Source organism: Pseudophryne corroboree, chromosome 4, assembly GCF_028390025.1.
Source record: "Pseudophryne corroboree isolate aPseCor3 chromosome 4, aPseCor3.hap2, whole genome shotgun sequence".
NCBI lineage: Eukaryota > Metazoa > Chordata > Amphibia > Anura > Myobatrachidae > Pseudophryne > Pseudophryne corroboree.
The window spans coordinates 232217384-232236736 of NC_086447.1; positions in this window are offsets into that span (position 1 = coordinate 232217384).

Sequence of the window (19353 nt, forward strand, 5' to 3'; positions counted from 1 at the left end):
ACTACTGCAGTGCCAGTTATAGGTTATAGCAGGAGCCAGGAGTACATATTATATTAAAATTAAACAGTGCACACTTTTGCTGCAGGAGTGCCACTGCCAGTGTGACTGACCAGTGACCTGACCACACTGACCACCAGTATAGTTAGTAGTATACTTATATTGTGATTGCCTGAAAAAGTTAAACACTCGTCGTGTGACTTCACTTGTGTGTTTTTTTTTTTTTTATTCTATAAAAATAAAACTCATTTAGCTGACAGACAGTGTCCAGCAGGTCCGTCATTATATAATATATAATATATACCTGTCCAGCTGCAGTAGTGATATATATATATTTTTTATATCATTTATCATCCAGTCGCAGCAGACACAGTACGGTAGTTCACGGCTGTGGCTACCTCTGTGTCTCTGCACTCGGCAGGCAGTCCGTCCATAATTGTAATACCACCTAACCGTGGATTTTTTTCATTCTTCTTTATACATACATAGTTACATAGACATCTTCTCTTTATCAACCAGTCTATATTAGCTGCAGACACAGTACAGTACGGTAGTTCACGGCTGTGGCTACCTCTGTGTCTGCACTCGGCAGGCAGTCCGTCCATAATTGTATACCACCTAACCGTGGTTTTTTTTCATTCTACTTTATACATACATAGTTACATAGACATCTTCTCTTTATCAACCAGTCTATATTAGCTGCAGACACAGTACAGTACGGTAGTTCACGGCTGTGGCTACCTCTGTGTCTGCACTCGGCAGGCAGTCCGTCCATAATTGTATACCACCTAACCGTGGATTTTTTTCAGTCTTCTTTATACATACATAGTTACATAGACATCTTCTCTTTATCAACCAGTCTATATTAGCTGCAGACACAGTACAGTACGGTAGTTCACGGCTGTGGCTACCTCTGTGTCTGCAGTCGGCAGGCAGTCCATAATTGTATACTAGTATCCATCTCCATTGTTTACCTGAGGTGCCTTTTAGTTGTGCCTATTAAAATATGGAGAACAAAAATGTTGAGGTTCCAAAATTAGGGAAAGATCAAGATCCACTTCCACCTCGTGCTGAAGCTGCTGCCACTAGTCATGGCCGAGACGATGAAATGCCAGCAACGTCGTCTGCCAAGGCCGATGCCCAATGTCATAGTACAGAGCATGTCAAATCCAAAACACCAAATATCAGAAAAAAAAGGACTCCAAAACCTAAAATAAAATTGTCGGAGGAGAAGCGTAAACTTGCCAATATGCCATTTACCACACGGAGTGGCAAGGAACGGCTGAGGCCCTGGCCTATGTTCATGGCTAGTGGTTCAGCTTCACATGAGGATGGAAGCACTCAGCCTCTCGCTAGAAAAATGAAAAGACTCAAGCTGGCAAAAGCAGCACAGCAAAGAACTGTGCATTCTTCGAAATCCCAAATCCACAAGGAGAGTCCAATTGTGTCGGTTGCGATGCCTGACCTTCCCAACACTGGACGTGAAGAGCATGCGCCTTCCACCATTTGCACGCCCCCTGCAAGTGCTGGAAGGAGCACCCGCAGTCCAGTTCCTGATAGTCAGATTGAAGATGTCAGTGTTGAAGTACACCAGGATGAGGAGGATATGGGTGTTGCTGGCGCTGGGGAGGAAATTGACCAGGAGGATTCTGATGGTGAGGTGGTTTGTTTAAGTCAGGCACCCGGGGAGACACCTGTTGTCCGTGGGAGGAATATGGCCGTTGACATGCCAGGTGAAAATACCAAAAAAATCAGCTCTTCGGTGTGGAGGTATTTCACCAGAAATGCGGACAACAGGTGTCAAGCCGTGTGTTCCCTTTGTCAAGCTGTAATAAGTAGGGGTAAGGACGTTAACCACCTCGGAACATCCTCCCTTATACGTCACCTGCAGCGCATTCATAATAAGTCAGTGACAAGTTCAAAAACTTTGGGTAACAGCGGAAGCAGTCCACTGACCAGTAAATCCCTTCCTCTTGTAACCAAGCTCACGCAAACCACCCCACCAACTCCCTCAGTGTCAATTTCCTCCTTCCCCAGGAATGCCAATAGTCCTGCAGGCCATGTCACTGGCAATTCTGACGAGTCCTCTCCTGCCTGGGATTCCTCCGATGCATCCTTGCGTGTAACGCCTACTGCTGCTGGCGCTGCTGTTGTTGCCGCTGGGAGTCGATGGTCATCCCAGAGGGGAAGTCGTAAGCCCACTTGTACTACTTCCAGTAAGCAATTGACTGTTCAACAGTCCTTTGCGAGGAAGATGAAATATCACAGCAGTCATCCTACTGCAAAGCGGATAACTGAGGCCTTGACAACTATGTTGGTGTTAGACGTGCGTCCGGTATCCGCCGTTAGTTCACAGGGAACTAGACAATTTATTGAGGCAGTGTGCCCCCGTTACCAAATACCATCTAGGTTCCACTTCTCTAGGCAGGCGATACCGAGAATGTACACGGACGTCAGAAAAAGACTCACCAGTGTCCTAAAAAATGCAGTTGTACCCAATGTCCACTTAACCACGGACATGTGGACAAGTGGAGCAGGGCAGGGTCAGGACTATATGACTGTGACAGCCCACTGGGTAGATGTATGGACTCCCGCCGCAAGAACAGCAGCGGCGGCACCAGTAGCAGCATCTCGCAAACGCCAACTCTTTCCTAGGCAGGCTACGCTTTGTATCACCGCTTTCCAGAATACGCACACAGCTGAAAACCTCTTACGGCAACTGAGGAAGATCATCGCAGAATGGCTTACCCCAATTGGACTCTCCTGTGGATTTGTGGCATCGGACAACGCCAGCAATATTGTGTGTGCATTAAATATGGGCAAATTCCAGCACGTCCCATGTTTTGCACATACCTTGAATTTGGTGGTGCAGAATTTTTTAAAAAACGACAGGGGCGTGCAAGAGATGCTGTCGGTGGCCAGAAGAATTGCGGGACACTTTCGGCGTACAGGCACCACGTACAGAAGACTGGAGCACCACCAAAAACTACTGAACCTGCCCTGCCATCATCTGAAGCAAGAAGTGGTAACGAGGTGGAATTCAACCCTCTATATGCTTCAGAGGTTGGAGGAGCAGCAAAAGGCCATTCAAGCCTATACAATTGAGCACGATATAGGAGGTGGAATGCACCTGTCTCAAGTGCAGTGGAGAATGATTTCAACGTTGTGCAAGGTTCTGATGCCCTTTGAACTTGCCACACGTGAAGTCAGTTCAGACACTGCCAGCCTGAGTCAGGTCATTCCCCTCATCAGGCTTTTGCAGAAGAAGCTGGAGGCATTGAAGAAGGAGCTAAAAGGGAGCGATTCCGCTAGGCATGTGGGACTTGTGGATGCAGCCCTTAATTCGCTTAACAAGGATTCACGGGTGGTCAATCTGTTGAAATCAGAGCACTACATTTTGGCCACCGTGCTCGATCCTAGATTTAAAGCCTACCTTGGATCTCTCTTTCCGGCAGACACAAGTCTGCTGGGGTTGAAAGACCTGCTGGTGACAAAATTGTCAAGTCAAGCGGAACGCGACCTGTCAACATCTCCTCCTTCACATTCTCCCGCAACTGGGGGTGCGAGGAAAAGGCTCAGAATTCCGAGCCCACCCGCTGGCGGTGATGCAGGGCAGTCTGGAGCGACTGCTGATGCTGACATCTGGTCCGGACTGAAGGACCTGACAACGATTACGGACATGTCGTCTACTGTCACTGCATATGATTCTCTCAACATTGATAGAATGGTGGAGGATTATATGAGTGACCGCATCCAAGTAGGCACGTCACACAGTCCGTACTTATACTGGCAGGAAAAAGAGGCAATTTGGAGGCCCTTGCACAAACTGGCTTTATTCTACCTAAGTTGCCCTCCCACAAGTGTGTACTCCGAAAGAGTGCTTAGTGCCGCCGCTCACCTTGTCAGCAATCTGCGTACGAGGTTACATCCAGAAAATGTGGAGAAGATGATGTTCATTAAAATGAATTATAATCAATTCCTCCGCGGAGACATTGACCAGCAGCAATTGCCTCCACAAAGTACACAGGGAGCTGAGATGGTGGATTCCAGTGGGGACGAATTGATAATCTGTGAGGAGGGGGATGTACACGGTGATATATCGGAGGGTGAAGATGAGGTGGACATCTTGCCTCTGTAGAGCCAGTTTGTGCAAGGAGAGATTAATTGCTTCTTTTTTGGGGGGGGTCCAAACCAACCCGTCATATCAGTCACAGTCGTGTGGCAGACCCTGTCACTGAAATGATCGGTTGGTTAAAGTGTGCATGTCCTGTTTTGTTTATACAACATAAGGGTGGGTGGGAGGGCCCAAGGACAATTCCATCTTGCACCTCTTTTTTCTTTTCTTTTTCTTTGCATCATGTGCTGATTGGGGAGGGTTTTTTGGAAGGGACATCCTGCGTGACACTGCAGTGCCACTCCTAGATGGGCCCGGTGTTTGTGTCGGCCACTAGGGTCGCTAATCTTACTCACACAGTCAGCTACCTCATTGCGCCTCTTTTTTTCTTTGCGTCATGTGCTGTTTGGGGAGGGTTTTTTGGAAGGGACATCCTGCGTGACACTGCAGTGCCACTCCTAGATGGGCCCGGTGTTTGTGTCGGCCACTAGGGTCGCTAATCTTACTCACACAGCTACCTCATTGCGCCTCTTTTTTTCTTTGCGTCATGTGCTGTTTGGGGAGGGTTTTTTGGAAGGGACATCCTGCGTGACACTGCAGTGCCACTCCTAGATGGGCCCGGTGTTTGTGTCGGCCACTAGGGTCGCTAATCTTACTCACACAGCTACCTCATTGCGCCTCTTTTTTTCTTTGCGTCATGTGCTGTTTGGGGAGGGTTTTTTGGAAGGGCCATCCTGCGTGACACTGCAGTGCCACTCCTAGATGGGCCCGGTGTTTGTGTCGGCCACTAGGGTCGCTAATCTTACTCACACAGCTACCTCATTGCGCCTCTTTTTTTCTTTGCGTCATGTGCTGTTTGGGGAGGGTTTTTTGGAAGGGACATCCTGCGTGACACTGCAGTGCCACTCCTAGATGGGCCCGGTGTTTGTGTCGGCCACTAGGGTCGCTTATCTTACTCACACAGCGACCTCGGTGCAAATTTTAGGACTAAAAATAATATTGTGAGGTGTGAGGTATTCAGAATAGACTGAAAATGAGTGTAAATTATGGTTTTTGAGGTTAATAATACTTTGGGATCAAAATGACCCCCAAATTCTATGATTTAAGCTGTTTTTTAGTGTTTTTTGAAAAAAACACCCGAATCCAAAACACACCCGAATCCGACAAAAAAAATTCGGTGAGGTCTTGCCAAAACGCGTTCGAACCCAAAACACGGCCGCGGAACCGAACCCAAAACCAAAACACAAAACCCGAAAAATTTCAGGCGCTCATCTCTAGTCATGTTGCATTGCGTTTCTGAAAATTTATGTCTTGTGTTCTTAATGTAGCAATCCAAAATAAATGACAGTTGCATTAGTACTGCTTTCCATGGCTCAAATGTATTTGTATATGGTGACCTGCTGCTGGCTTCTATAATGTATGTATATGGTGACTTGCCGCTGGCTTCTATAATGTATGTATATGGTGACCGGCTGCTAGCTTCTATAATGTATGTATATGGTGACTTGCTGCTGGCTTCTATAATGTATGTATATGGTGACCTGCTGCTGGCTTCTATAATGTATGTATATGGTAACTTGCTGCTGGCTGCTATAATGTATGTATTTGGTGACCTGCTGCTGGCTTCTATAATGTATGTATATGGTGACCTGCTGCTGGCTTCTATAATGTATGTATATGGTGATTTACTGCTGGCTTCTATAATGTATGTATATGGTGACCTGCTGCTGGCTTCTATAATGTATGTATATGGTGACTTGCTGCTGGCTTCTATAATGTATGTATATGGTGACCTGCTGCTGGCTTCTATAATGTATGTATATGGTGACCTGCTGCTGGCTTCTATAATGTATGTATATGGTGACCTGCTGCTGTCTTCTATAATGTATGTATATGGTGACTTGCTGCTGGCTTCTATAATGTATGTATATGGTGACCTGCTTGCTGCTTTAATATATGTTTATGGTAACATGCTTTTGGCTTCCATATTTCATGTATATGGGGCCTAATTCAGACCTGATCACAGCAGCAAACAGGACTCTTTACACACATAAAAAACAATGCACATAATACAGAGGATCTAATGGGCCCTACACACATACCGATCTGCCACCGAGCTGCCCGACGGCAGATACGGCTGACGGGCGACCCGGCGGCGGGGGGGGCAGTGACGGGGGGAGTGAAGTTTCTTCACTCCTCCCGTCACTCGGCTTCATAGAAGTGCAGTCAAATATGTACAAGATCGTCCATATTGGCTTGCATGCACAGGCAACGGAGCACCAGCGTTGAACCAGCGCGGGGCCGCGCATCGCTCATCGCTGGTGCCTCCACACTGAAAGATATGAACGGTATCTCGTTCATTAATGAACAAGATCGTTCATATCTTTCACTAAAATCGCGCAGTGTGTAGGGCCCTTAAGAAATACAACAATAGACAAGCAACACAGACATAAAAGAAAACCTTAAGCACACAGAAAGCATAATGCAGGATTGGTGTAGGCATTTTGGGTAATAACTTCCAAGGGTTGTGTATTCCACCCTCACAAGGTACCAGGTGCGGCAGCCATCTTGCGCGCACAGCGTAGGATTACCCAGAGTGGAATAGTCCACCCCTAGAAGAGATAACACAAAATGGGGGTGATTTCAGAGTCCTACAGTTCAGAGTAGGGTTCCATCAAAACCATCAGGCCTATGTATTTTTCATCCCATCCACAAGTGTACCATATGGGGCAGCCATGTTGGGCACACTTTGTAGGTTACACTGTGGGAGGTGAGCCATACAAGGGCCCAGTGCATGTATGGGAAAACTGACACTTGTATAGTGGTAAGATGTACCCTGTATGTAGGGCGCAATGACAAGGTGTGCAATCAGAGGAGGTAAACATTACAGGAAAAGCACACGGTGGGGTGGAAGATAGAAAAAAAACAACAACAACAACATAACAACGGGGGGGACGGACGACACAATTGCAGGTAACCAGGGGCAGAAGGAAAATTGGGATAACATTATCTTGATAAGATCATAGTACGGGTGGGTATGAGAATGTGGGGGGCATACTCAGAAGCAATGGGGATGTCCCTGCTGAGCCTGGTCCTGGTGCTCTGCCCCCACAGTTCCCTGCTCATCTTGAGGGTTAGGCCCAGGGGCAGACTTGATGTTCTCAGCCAGAGAGGTGATAAGCCTGGTCCTGGTGTTCTCATGGTAGAGATGAGGAGATCCTGAGTTTTGTGTTTGTAACGCAGTCCTTTTGTTATCTTGTTGGTTTGTTTGCCTTCTGTTTTCCTAGTAATACTTCAGTAAAAACAGTTGGAATAGTATGCAATATATTTTACCTGTTGACGAGAAGGGGAGAGGAGGAGTCACTTTGCAATCGATATCAGTTGAAGATGTAACTAATGACATTCAGGTATCACACTGCTATAGATTTTAGCTGCCACTTTATAACTAGCCACTTCATATACTAGGCACTGCAGCGTCCTAAAGGACTGGCGTCCTGACCTATACCGATACAACTCCTGACCTATACGGATACAACATGTGCAGAGAGTTAGATTTGGGTGGGGTGTGTTCAAACTGAAATCTAAATTGCAGTGTAATAATAAAGCAGCTAGTATTTACCCTGCACAGAAACCTTATAACCCACCCAAATCTAACTCTCTCTGCAAATGTTACATCTACCCCACCTGCAGTGCACATGGTTTTGCCAATTAGATACATTTTTTGCTACTGCGATCAGGTCTGAATTAAGCCTATGGTGACATGCTGCTGCTATATAAGGTATGTATATGGTGACCTGCTGCTGCTTTAATGTGTATATATGGAGACTTGATTGCGGCTGCTATGTTATATATATATATGGTGACCTGCTGCTGCTATAATGTGTATATCTGGTGACATGCTGCAACTTCTATAAAGTATGTATATGGTGACATGCTGCTGCTATAATGTATGCATATGGTGACTAGAGATGAGCGGGCTCAGTTCTCAGAGAACCAAGCCCACCTGAACTTCTGGTATTTTCTTTGCTGTTTGTTAGCTGCTACTACTACAGTACTTTGAGCAATGATATTTACAGATGAGCGGGTTCGGTTCCCTGAGAACCGAACCCTACCGGACTTCACGTCCCCAGCCCGGATCCGAGTCCGGCTTGGGGTTTCCCGCCTGACTCGGAAACCAGAACGAGGCAAAACGTCATCACCCCGCAGTCGGATTCTCGCTGGGTTTGGATTCCATATAAGGAGCCGCACGTTCCCGACATTTTCACTCTGGCATTGGAGAGTGTAGAGAGAGGACGTGTCTCCGTCCTCAGTGTCCTGCATCAGTTCAGTGTTAGTGTCTTGTGCTGCATCAGTCTAGTCACAGTGGTTGTGTCCTCTGCTGCCACATGTCCAGTGCTGCTGTATAAGTCCAGTCCAGTGGTGCTGTGTTGTGCTGCATCAGTCCAGTGGTGCTGTGTTGTGCTGCATCAGTCCAGTCACAGTGGTAGTGTCATCTGCTGCCATATGTCCAGTGCTGCTGTATAAGTCCAGTCCATTGCAGTTAGTGATGAGCGCCTGAAATTTTTCGGGTTTTGTGTTTTGGTTTTGGGTTCGGTTCCGCGGCCGTGTTTTGGGTTCGACCGCGTTTTGGCAAAACCTCACCGAATTTTTTTTGTCGGATTCGGGTGTGTTTTGGATTCGGGTGTTTTTTTCAAAAAACCCTAAAAAACAGCTTAAATCATAGAATTTGGGGGTCATTTTGATCCCATATTATTATTAACCTCAAAAACCATAATTTCCACTCATTTTCAGTCTATTCTGAATACCTCACACCTCACAATATTATTTTTAGTCCTAAAATTTGCACCGAGGTCGCTGGATGACTAAGCTAAGCGACCCTAGTGGCCGACACAAACACCTGGCCCATCTAGGAGTGGCACTGCAGTGTCACGCAGGATGTCCCTTCCAAAAAACCCTCCCCAAACAGCACATGACGCAAAGAAAAAAAGAGGCGCAATGAGGTAGCTGTGTGAGTAAGATTAGCGACCCTAGTGGCCGACACAAACACCGGGCCCATTTAGGAGTGGCACTGCAGTGTCACGCAGGATGTCCCTTCCAAAAAACCCTCCCCAAACAGCACATGATGCAAAGAAAAAAAGAGGCGCAATGAGGTAGCTGTGTGAGTAAGATTAGCGACCCTAGTGGCCGACACAAACACCGGGCCCATCTAGGAGTGGCACTGCAGTGTCACGTAGGATGTCCCTTCCAAAAAACCCTCCCCAAACAGCACATGACGCAAAGAAAAAAAGAGGCGCAATGAGGTAGCTGTGTGAGTAAGATTAGCGACCGTAGTGGCCGACACAAACACCGGGCCCATTTAGGAGTGGCACTGCAGTGTCACGCAGGATGTCCCTTCCAAAAAACCTCCCCAAACAGCACATGACGCAAAGAAAAAAAGAGGCGCAATGAGGTAGCTGTGTGAGTAAGATTAGCGACCCTAGTGGCCGACACACACACCGGGCCCATCTAGGAGTGGCACTGCAGTGTCACGCAGGATGTCCCTTCCAAAAAACCCTCCCCAAACAGCACATGACGCAAAGAAAAAAAGAGGCGCAATGAGGTAGCTGTGTGAGTAAGATTAGCGACCGTAGTGGCCGACACAAACACTGAGCCCATTTAGGAGTGGCACTGCAGTGTCACGCAGGATGTCCCTTCCAAAAAACCCTCCACAAACAGCACATGACGCAAAGAAAAAAAGAGGCGCAATGAGGTAGCTGTGTGAGTAAGATTAGCGACCCTAGTGGCAGACACAAACACCGGGCCCATCTAGGAGTGGCACTGCAGTGTCACGCAGGATGGCCCTTCCAAAAAACCCTCCCCAAACAGCACATGACGCAAAGAAAAAAAGAGGCGCAATGAGGTAGCTGACTGTGTGAGTAAGATAAGCGACCCTAGTGGCCGACACAAACACCGGGCCCATTTAGGAGTGGCACTGCAGTGTCACGCAGGATGTCCCTTCCAAAAAACCCTCCCCAAACAGCACATGACGCAAAGAAAAATAAAAGAAAAAAGAGGTGCAAGATGGAATTGTCCTTGGGCCCTCCCACCCACCCTTATGTTGTATAAACAAAACAGGACATGCACACTTTAACCAACCCATCATTTCAGTGACAGGGTCTGCCACACGACTGTGACTGATATGACGGGTTGGTTTGGACCCCCCCCAAAAAAGAAGCAATTAATCTCTCCTTGCACAAACTGGCTCTACAGAGGCAAGATGTCCACCTCATCATCATCCTCCGATATATCACCGTGTACATCCCCCTCCTCACAGATTATCAATTCGTCCCCACTGGAATCCACCATCTCAGCTCCCTGTGTACTTTGTGGAGGCAATTGCTGCTGGTCAATGTCTCCGCGGAGGAATTGATTATAATTCATTTTAATGAACATCATCTTCTCCACATTTTCTGGATGTAACCTCGTACGCCGATTGCTGACAAGGTGAGCGGCGGCACTAAACACTCTTTCGGAGTACACACTTGTGGGAGGGCAACTTAGGTAGAATAAAGCCAGTTTGTGCAAGGGCCTCCAAATTGCCTCTTTTTCCTGCCAGTATAAGTATGGACTGTGTGACGTGCCTACTTGGATGCGGTCACTCATATAATCCTCCACCATTCTTTCAATGGGGAGAGAATCATATGCAGTGACAGTAGACGACATGTCCGTAATCGTTGTCAGGTCCTTCAGTCCGGACCAGATGTCAGCATCAGCAGTCGCTCCAGACTGCCCTGCATCACCGCCAGCGGGTGGGCTCGGAATTCTGAGCCTTTTCCTTGCACCCCCAGTTGCGGGAGAATGTGAAGGAGGAGATGTTGACAGGTCGCGTTCCGCTTGACTTGACAATTTTCTCACCAGCAGGTCTTTCAACCCCAGCAGACTTGTGTCTGTCGGAAAGAGAGATCCAAGGTAGGCTTTAAATCTAGGATCGAGCATGGTGGCCAAAATGTAGTGCTCTGATTTCAACAGATTGACCACCCGTGAATCCTTGTTAAGCGAATTAAGGGCTCCATCCACAAGTCCCACATGCCTAGCGGAATCGCTCCGTGTTAGCTCCTCCTTCAATGTCTCCAGCTTCTTCTGCAAAAGCCTGATGAGGGGAATGACCTGACTCAGGCTGGCAGTGTCTGAACTGACTTCACGTGTGGCAAGTTCAAAGGGCAGCAGAACCTTGCACAACGTTGAAATCATTCTCCACTGCGCTTGAGACAGGTGCATTCCACCTCCTATATCGTGCTCAATTGTATAGGCTTGAATGGCCTTTTGCTGCTCCTCCAACCTCTGAAGCATATAGAGGGTTGAATTCCACCTCGTTACCACTTCTTGCTTCAGATGATGGCAGGGCAGGTTCAGTAGTTTTTGGTGGTGCTCCAGTCTTCTGTACGTGGTGCCTGTACGCCGAAAGTGTCCCGCAATTCTTCTGGCCACCGACAGCATCTCTTGCACGCCCCTGTCGTTTTTTAAATAATTCTGCACCACCAAATTCAAGGTATGTGCAAAACATGGGACGTGCTGGAATTTGCCCATATTTAATGCACACACAATATTGCTGGCGTTGTCCGATGCCACAAATCCACAGGAGAGTCCAATTGGGGTAAGCCATTCCGCGATGATCTTCCTCAGTTGCCGTAAGAGGTTTTCAGCTGTGTGCGTATTCTGGAAAGCGGTGATACAAAGCGTAGCCTGCCTAGGAAAGAGTTGGCGTTTGCGAGATGCTGCTACTGGTGCCGCCGCTGCTGTTCTTGCGGCGGGAGTCCATACATCTACCCAGTGGGCTGTCACAGTCATATAGTCCTGACCCTGCCCTGCTCCACTTGTCCACATGTCCGTGGTTAAGTGGACATTGGGTACAGCTGCATTTTTTAGGACACTGGTGACTCTTTTTCTGAGGTCTGTGTACATTTTCGGTATCGCCTGCCTAGAGAAATGGAACCTAGATGGTATTTGGTACCGGGGACACAGTACCTCCAACAAGTCTCTAGTTGGCTCTGCAGTAATGATGGATACCGGAACCACGTTTCTCACCACCCAGGATGCCAAGGCCTCAGTTATCCGCTTTGCAGTAGGATGACTGCTGTGATATTTCATCTTCCTCGCAAAGGACTGTTGGACAGTCAATTGCTTGGTGGAAGTAGTAAAAGTGGTCTTACGACTTCCCCTCTGGGATGACCATCGACTCCCAGCAGCAACAACAGCAGCGCCAGCAGCAGTAGGCGTTACACGCAAGGATGCATTGGAGGAATCCCAGGCAGGAGAGGAATCATCAGAATTGCCAGTGACATGGCCTGCAGGAATATTGGCATTCCTGGGGAAGGAGGAAATTGACACTGAGGGAGTTGGTGGGGTGGTTTGCGTGAGCTTGGTTACAAGAGGAAGGGATTTACTGGTCAGTGGACTGCTTCCGCTGTCACCCAAAGTTTTTGAACTTGTCACTGACTTATTATGAATGCGCTGCAGGTGACGTATAAGGGAGGATGTTCTGAGGTGGTTAACGTCCTTACCCCTACTTATTACAGCTTGACAAAGGGAACACACGGCTTGACACCTGTTGTCCGCATTTCTGTTGAAATACCTCCACACCGAAGAGCTGATTTTTTTGGTATTTTCACCAGGCATGTCAACGGCCATATTCCTCCCACGGACAACAGGTGTCTCCCCGGGTGCCTGACTTAAACAAACCACCTCACCATCAGAATCCTCCTGGTCAATTTCCTCCCCAGCGCCAGCAACACCCATATCCTCCTCATCCTGGTGTACTTCAACACTGACATCTTCAATCTGACTATCAGGAACTGGACTGCGGGTGCTCCTTCCAGCACTTGCAGGGGGCGTGCAAATGGTGGAAGGCGCATGCTCTTCACGTCCAGTGTTGGGAAGGTCAGGCATCGCAACCGACACAATTGGACTCTCCTTGTGGATTTGGGATTTCGAAGAACGCACAGTTCTTTGCGGTGCTACTGCTTTTGCCAGCTTGAGTCTTTTCATTTTTCTAGCGAGAGGCTGAGTGCCTCCATCCTCATGTGAAGCTGAACCACTAGCCATGAACATAGGCCAGGGCCTCAGCCGTTCCTTGCCACTCCGTGTGGTAAATGGCATATTGGCAAGTTTACGCTTCTCCTCCGACAATTTTATTTTAGGTTTTGGAGTCCTTTTTTTACTGATATTTGGTGTTTTGGATTTGACATGCTCTGTACTATGACATTGGGCATCGGCCTTGGCAGACGACGTTGCTGGCATTTCATCGTCTCGGCCATGACTAGTGGCAGCAGCTTCAGCACGAGGTGGAAGTGGATCTTGATCTTTCCCTAATTTTGGAACCTCAACATTTTTGTTCTCCATATTTTAATAGGCACAACTAAAAGGCACCTCAGGTAAACAATGGAGATGGATGGATACTAGTATACAATTATGGACGGACTGCCGAGTGCCGACACAGAGGTAGCTACAGCCGTGGACTACCGTACTGTACTGTGTCTGCTGCTAATATAGACTGGTTGATAAAGAGATGTAGTAGTATGTATGTATAAAGAAGAAAGAAAAAAAAACCACGGGTAGGTGGTTTACAATTATGGATGGACTGCCGAGTGCCGACACAGAGGTAGCTACAGCCGTGAACTACCGTACTGTGTCTGCTGCGACTGGATGATAAATAATGATATAAAAAATATATATATATCACTACTGCAGCCGGACAGGTATATATTATATAATGACGGACCTGCTGGACACTGTCTGTCAGCAGAATGAGTTTTTTATAGAATAAAAAAAAAACACCACACAAGTGAAGTCACACGACGAGTGTTTAACTTTTTCAGGCAATCACAATATAGTATACTACTAACTATACTGGTGGTCAGTGTGGTCAGGTCACTGGTCAGTCACACTGGCAGTGGCACTCCTGCAGCAAAAGTGTGCACTGTTTAATTTTAATATAATATGTACTCCTGGCTCCTGCTATAACCTATAACTGGCACTGCAGTGCTCCCCAGTCTCCACCACAATTATAAGCTGTGTGAGCTGAGCACAGTCAGATATATATACATAGATGATGCAGCACACTGGGCTGAGCAGTGCACACAGATATGGTATGTGACTGAGTCACTGTGTGTATCGTTTTTTTCAGGCATAGAAAACGGATATATTAAATAAAACAAAACTGCACTGTCTGGTGGTCACTGTGGTCAGTCACTAGTAAACTCTGCACTCTCTACACTTCTACAGTACTCCTAAGCTCCAGTAAATCAGGTCAATCTCTCTCTCTCTCTCTCTTCTAATCTAAATGGAGAGGACGCCAGCCACGTCCTCTCCCTATCAATCTCAATGCACGTGTGAAAATGGCGGCGACGCGCGGCTCCTTATATAGAATCCGAGTCTCGCGAGAATCCGACAGCGTCATGATGACGTTCGGGCGCGCTCGGGTTAACCGAGCAAGGCGGGAGGATCCGAGTCTGCTCGGACCCGTGAAAAAAACCATGAAGTTCGGGCGGGTTCGGATTCAGAGAAACCGAACCCGCTCATCTCTAATTGCAGTGGTGCTAAGTTGTCCTGCATCAGTCCAGTGATGGTGTCCCTGTACTGCTGTATATGTCCAGTGATACTGCCGTATATGTCCATTGATACTGCCGTATATGTCCAGCGGTACTGCCGTATAAATCCAGTGATCCTGCTTAAAATTTCAGTGGTACTGGTGTATAAGTCCAGTCCTGTGATCCTGCTGTAAAAGTCAAGTGGTACTGCCGTATAATTCCAGTGAGCCTGCCGAATAATTCCAGTGATCCTGTCGTATAATTCCAGTGGTACTAGCGTATAAGTCCAGTCCAGTGATACTGCGTATATGTCCAGTGGTACTGCCGTATAAATCCAGTGGTACTGCCATATAATAGATGGGCCAGGTGTTTGTGCCGCACACTTGTGTCGCTTAGCTTAGTCATTTAATCAAAGTCTTTAATAAGTCTCCTGTATCTGAAAATCTGATATCTAAAATATTACGAAAACTAAAAATGTTTGAGCGTGACTGAGATAGTGACACCTAGTTGCTGGCCAGGACATGTTCAGAGTAGAGATGAGCAGGTTCGGTTCTCTGAGAACCCTACCGAACATCATGTCTCGAACCCGGATCCGCGTCCGGCTCGGGTTTTCCCACCTGACTCAGAAACCAGAACGAGGTAAAACGTCATCATCCCGCTCTCTGATTGTCGCGGGTTTTGGAGTCCATATAAGGAGCCGCGCCATATAAATCCAGTGGTACTGCCATATAAATCCAGTGGTACTGTCATATAAATTCAGTCCAGTGGTACTGCTGAATATATTCAGTGATACTGCCATATATGTAAAGTGGTACTGCCATATAATTCCAGTGATACTGCCGTATATGTCAAGTGGTACTACTGTATAAATCCAGTGGTACTGCCGCATAAATCCAGTCCAGACATACTGCCGTATAAGTCCAGTGATACTGCTGTATATGTCCAGTGGTACTGCCATATAAGTCCAGTGATACTGCCATATAAATCCAGTGATACTGCCGTATAAGTCCAGTGATACTGCCGTATATGTCCAGTGGTACTGCCGTATAAGTCCAGTGATACTGCCGAATAAGTCCAGTGATACTGCCGTATATGACAAGTGATACTGCCGTATATGTCCAGTGATACTGCCGTTTTAATCCAGTCCATTAGTAATGCCATATAAATGCATTTGGACTGCTGTATAAATCCAGTCCAGTGGTACTGCCATAAAAATCCATTGATACTGCCATATAAATCCAGTCTAGTGGTACTACCATATAAATCCAAGGATACTGCCGTATAAATCCAGTCCAGTGGTACTGCCGTATAAATCCAGTGATACTGCTGTATATGTCCAGAGGTACTGCCGTATAAGTCCAGTGATACTGCCGTGTAAATCCAGTCTAGTGGTACTGCCATATATGTCCAGTGGCATAGCCAGATTAAGGGGGGGATGCAGGGCATACTGTACCCCGAGCTCCCCTCTGTCAGGAGCCCCCCCCCAGCCAGAGCACACTGACATCACTAGCTTTATCTCTTAAGCAGCAGCAGAACCAGCACCCAGAATGTGAGCAGGACAGTATGCAGTGCAGGCAGAGACACAGGAATATCATGTTTCATGAGCTACCGACAGAGCTTTCTGACCAGAGGAGAGATAGGAGGGTGGAGAGAGCTGTAAGTGACACAGAGATCCCAGCTTCTCCTCCTCCCCACCTTGGTATCTGAATCTTGTGTAAACTATTAAGCAACTAAACCATTTGGGTTTAGAGATAGAGACACACACAGAGAGTCCTCCTGAGTCCTGTCCCAGTCTGTAAGTAGTACAGAGGCTGCTGCTATTTTTGCATGTGACAAGATTAATTATTATAATTTTCTATGTGTAGTTTAAGGTTAAGTTGTCTTTGTTCCACTACAAGAAAAATGTATAACATAGTTGTCTTTCAATTAGATGTAGCTATAAACAGTACCCAGGCATTATTAAACTATTAGTTAAAACTAATATACACCATTCGTTTCAATTTAATATACACAATCTACAGTATACGTCCCACCATGACCCATTCCAGGAGGGACACAATTCCCTCTACCTTGACTTCCTTCTTAATTTATGATTGCAATCACTTGTGTTGAAGTACCTTTCTTATCAATTAAATAGTTCAACACAGGTGATGCCAATCATATATTAAGTGGGAAGTCCAGGTAGAGAGCATTTTTTTGTCCCTCCTGGAATGGGACATTGTATGCACAATTTAACATACATCCCCCACCTTTCATCAGTGCCCCCCTGTCTTAAGTGCCCCGGGCACCACCAAGGTTTAATACGGCCCTGTCCAGTGGTACTGCCGTATATGTCTAGTGGTATTGCCGTATAAGTCCAGTGATACTGCCGTATATGTCCAGTGGTACTGCCATATAAGTCTACTGATACTTATGTATAAGTCCACTGATACTGCTGTATATGTCCAGTAGTACTGCCATATAAGTCCAGTGATACTGCCGTATAAGTCCACTGATACTGCCGTATATGTCCAGTGGTACTGCCGTATAAGTGCAGTGATACTGCCATATAAGTCCAGTGGTACTGCTGTATAAGTCCAGTCCAGTGATGCTGCCATACAAGTATGTAACGCCAGAAAAATAATGGAGAACAAAAATTTGGAGGATAAAATAGGGAAAGATCAAGAACCACTTCCTCTTACTGCTGCTGCTGCCACTGCTGCTGTTGCTGCTGGGAGTAAATCGTCATCCCAGAGGGGAAGTCAGAAGACCACTTGTACTGCTTCAACTAAGCAAATGACTGTCCAACAGTCCTTTGCGAGGAAGATGAAATATGACAGCAGTCATCCTGTTGCAAAGCAGATAACTGAGGCCTTGACAGCTATGTTGGTGTTAGACGTGCGTCCGGTATCCGCCATTAGTGCAGTGGGACTGCAGTGCCACTACTAGATGGGCCAGGTGTTTGTCCCACACACTTGTGTCACTTAGCTTAGTCATACAGCTACCTCTTTGCACCTCTTTTTCTTCTCTGCATGATGTGCTGTTTGGGGCCTAGTTTTTTTTAAGTGACAACCTGTCCGGCACTGCAGTGCCACTCTTAGATGGGCCACGATTTTGTGCCGCACATCTGTGTCGCTTAGCTTAGTCATCCAGCTTCCTCATTGCACCTCTTTTACTTCTTTGCATGATGTGCTGTTTGGGGACTAGTTTTTTTGAAGTCTGCCATCCTGTCTGCCACTGCAGTGCCACTCCTAGATGGACCAGGTGTTTGTGCGGCACACTTGTGTCGCTTAGCTTAGTCATACAGCTACCTTGGTGCAACTTTTAGGCCTAAAAACAATATTGTGAGGTGTGAGGTGTTCAGAATAGACTGGAAATGAGTGGAAATTAATGTTATTGAGGTTAATAATACAGTAGGATCAAAATTACCCCCAAATTCTGTGATTTTAGCTATTTTTATGTGTGTTTTTTTCCAAAAATCATCCAGATCCAAAACCAAAACCAGAAAGGGTGGTTTTGGCAAAACCTCTCCAGATCCAAAACACAAGCGGGGATCCAGATCCAAAACCAGAAGACAAAACACGAAAAGTGTCCGCCGCACATCTCTAGTTCAGAGTTGATATTGTAGATTGAGTCTTCCATATCCCGAGTTCCAGAATCCAAAACGTGACTGAGATAGTGACACCTTTGCTTTCTTATGGTTCAATGCAAACAAACTTTGGGGGTCATTCTGACCTGATCGCTCACTGCAGTTCTTCGCAGCGCTGCGATCAGGTCAGACCTGCGCAAGCGCTGGTGCTGCAGTGTGCCGGTGCATGGCTGACAGTCGACGGTTGTCGTTGCCTAGCAATCACCTCTGCCTGATTGACAGGCAGAGGCGGTTGCTGGGTAGGAGGGGGTGGCCGCCAATTTGTGGGCGCGGTCCGGCCAATGCAGGCGTGGCTGGACCGTGCAGGGAGCGTGCCACAGCGGCTGTGTGACATCACACACAGCCGCTGCAACCCAGGACAGCGATGAGTAACTCCCGGCCAGCTGTGCGATGCTTTTGTACGTGTGCGTGGGGGGTGGCCTGACATGCGGGGCAGACTAGCCCTGTACTGGGCGTCCCCCCGCATGTCAGTGTAAGTGATCGTAGCTGTGCTAAATTTATCACAGCTTCGATCAGGTCGGAATGACCTTCTTTGTTTCATGCATATCATTTTTTTAAATATTGTATACAATTACCTTCAGCCCATCTGTATTAGGTGTATATGAAAGAAACATAAATTAATTTTGTTTTTAAACTTGGGTCCCATCTCCCAGATTTTGCATTATGGTATCCAGTATACTTCTGGTTCCAAGCATCTTGGATATGGGAGACTGCATGATCATTCAGAAACAAAAAAAGCATTACAGCATTTTAACTAGAGATGAGCGGTTCAGATTTTAAGAAATCTGAACCGTTCCGAACTTCGACTGAGGCAGTCGAGCCTGGGCTCAGAGCTGCCCCAGTGGCCTCGGATCCCGACCTGAGGCAAAACTACAAGTTCCCGCTGCCGGATCTTGCGGTTTTGGCTCAAGCGCCAGTGTCTGAGAGTGCCATCTGTCATGGCTCTCAGCAATTCAGCATGTCCACATAGACTTTAATGAGACTACATGGCCGCACCGCACAAATGACACTGCCACCAGCACTGCTGAAACCGCCGCCTGCATTGCTGA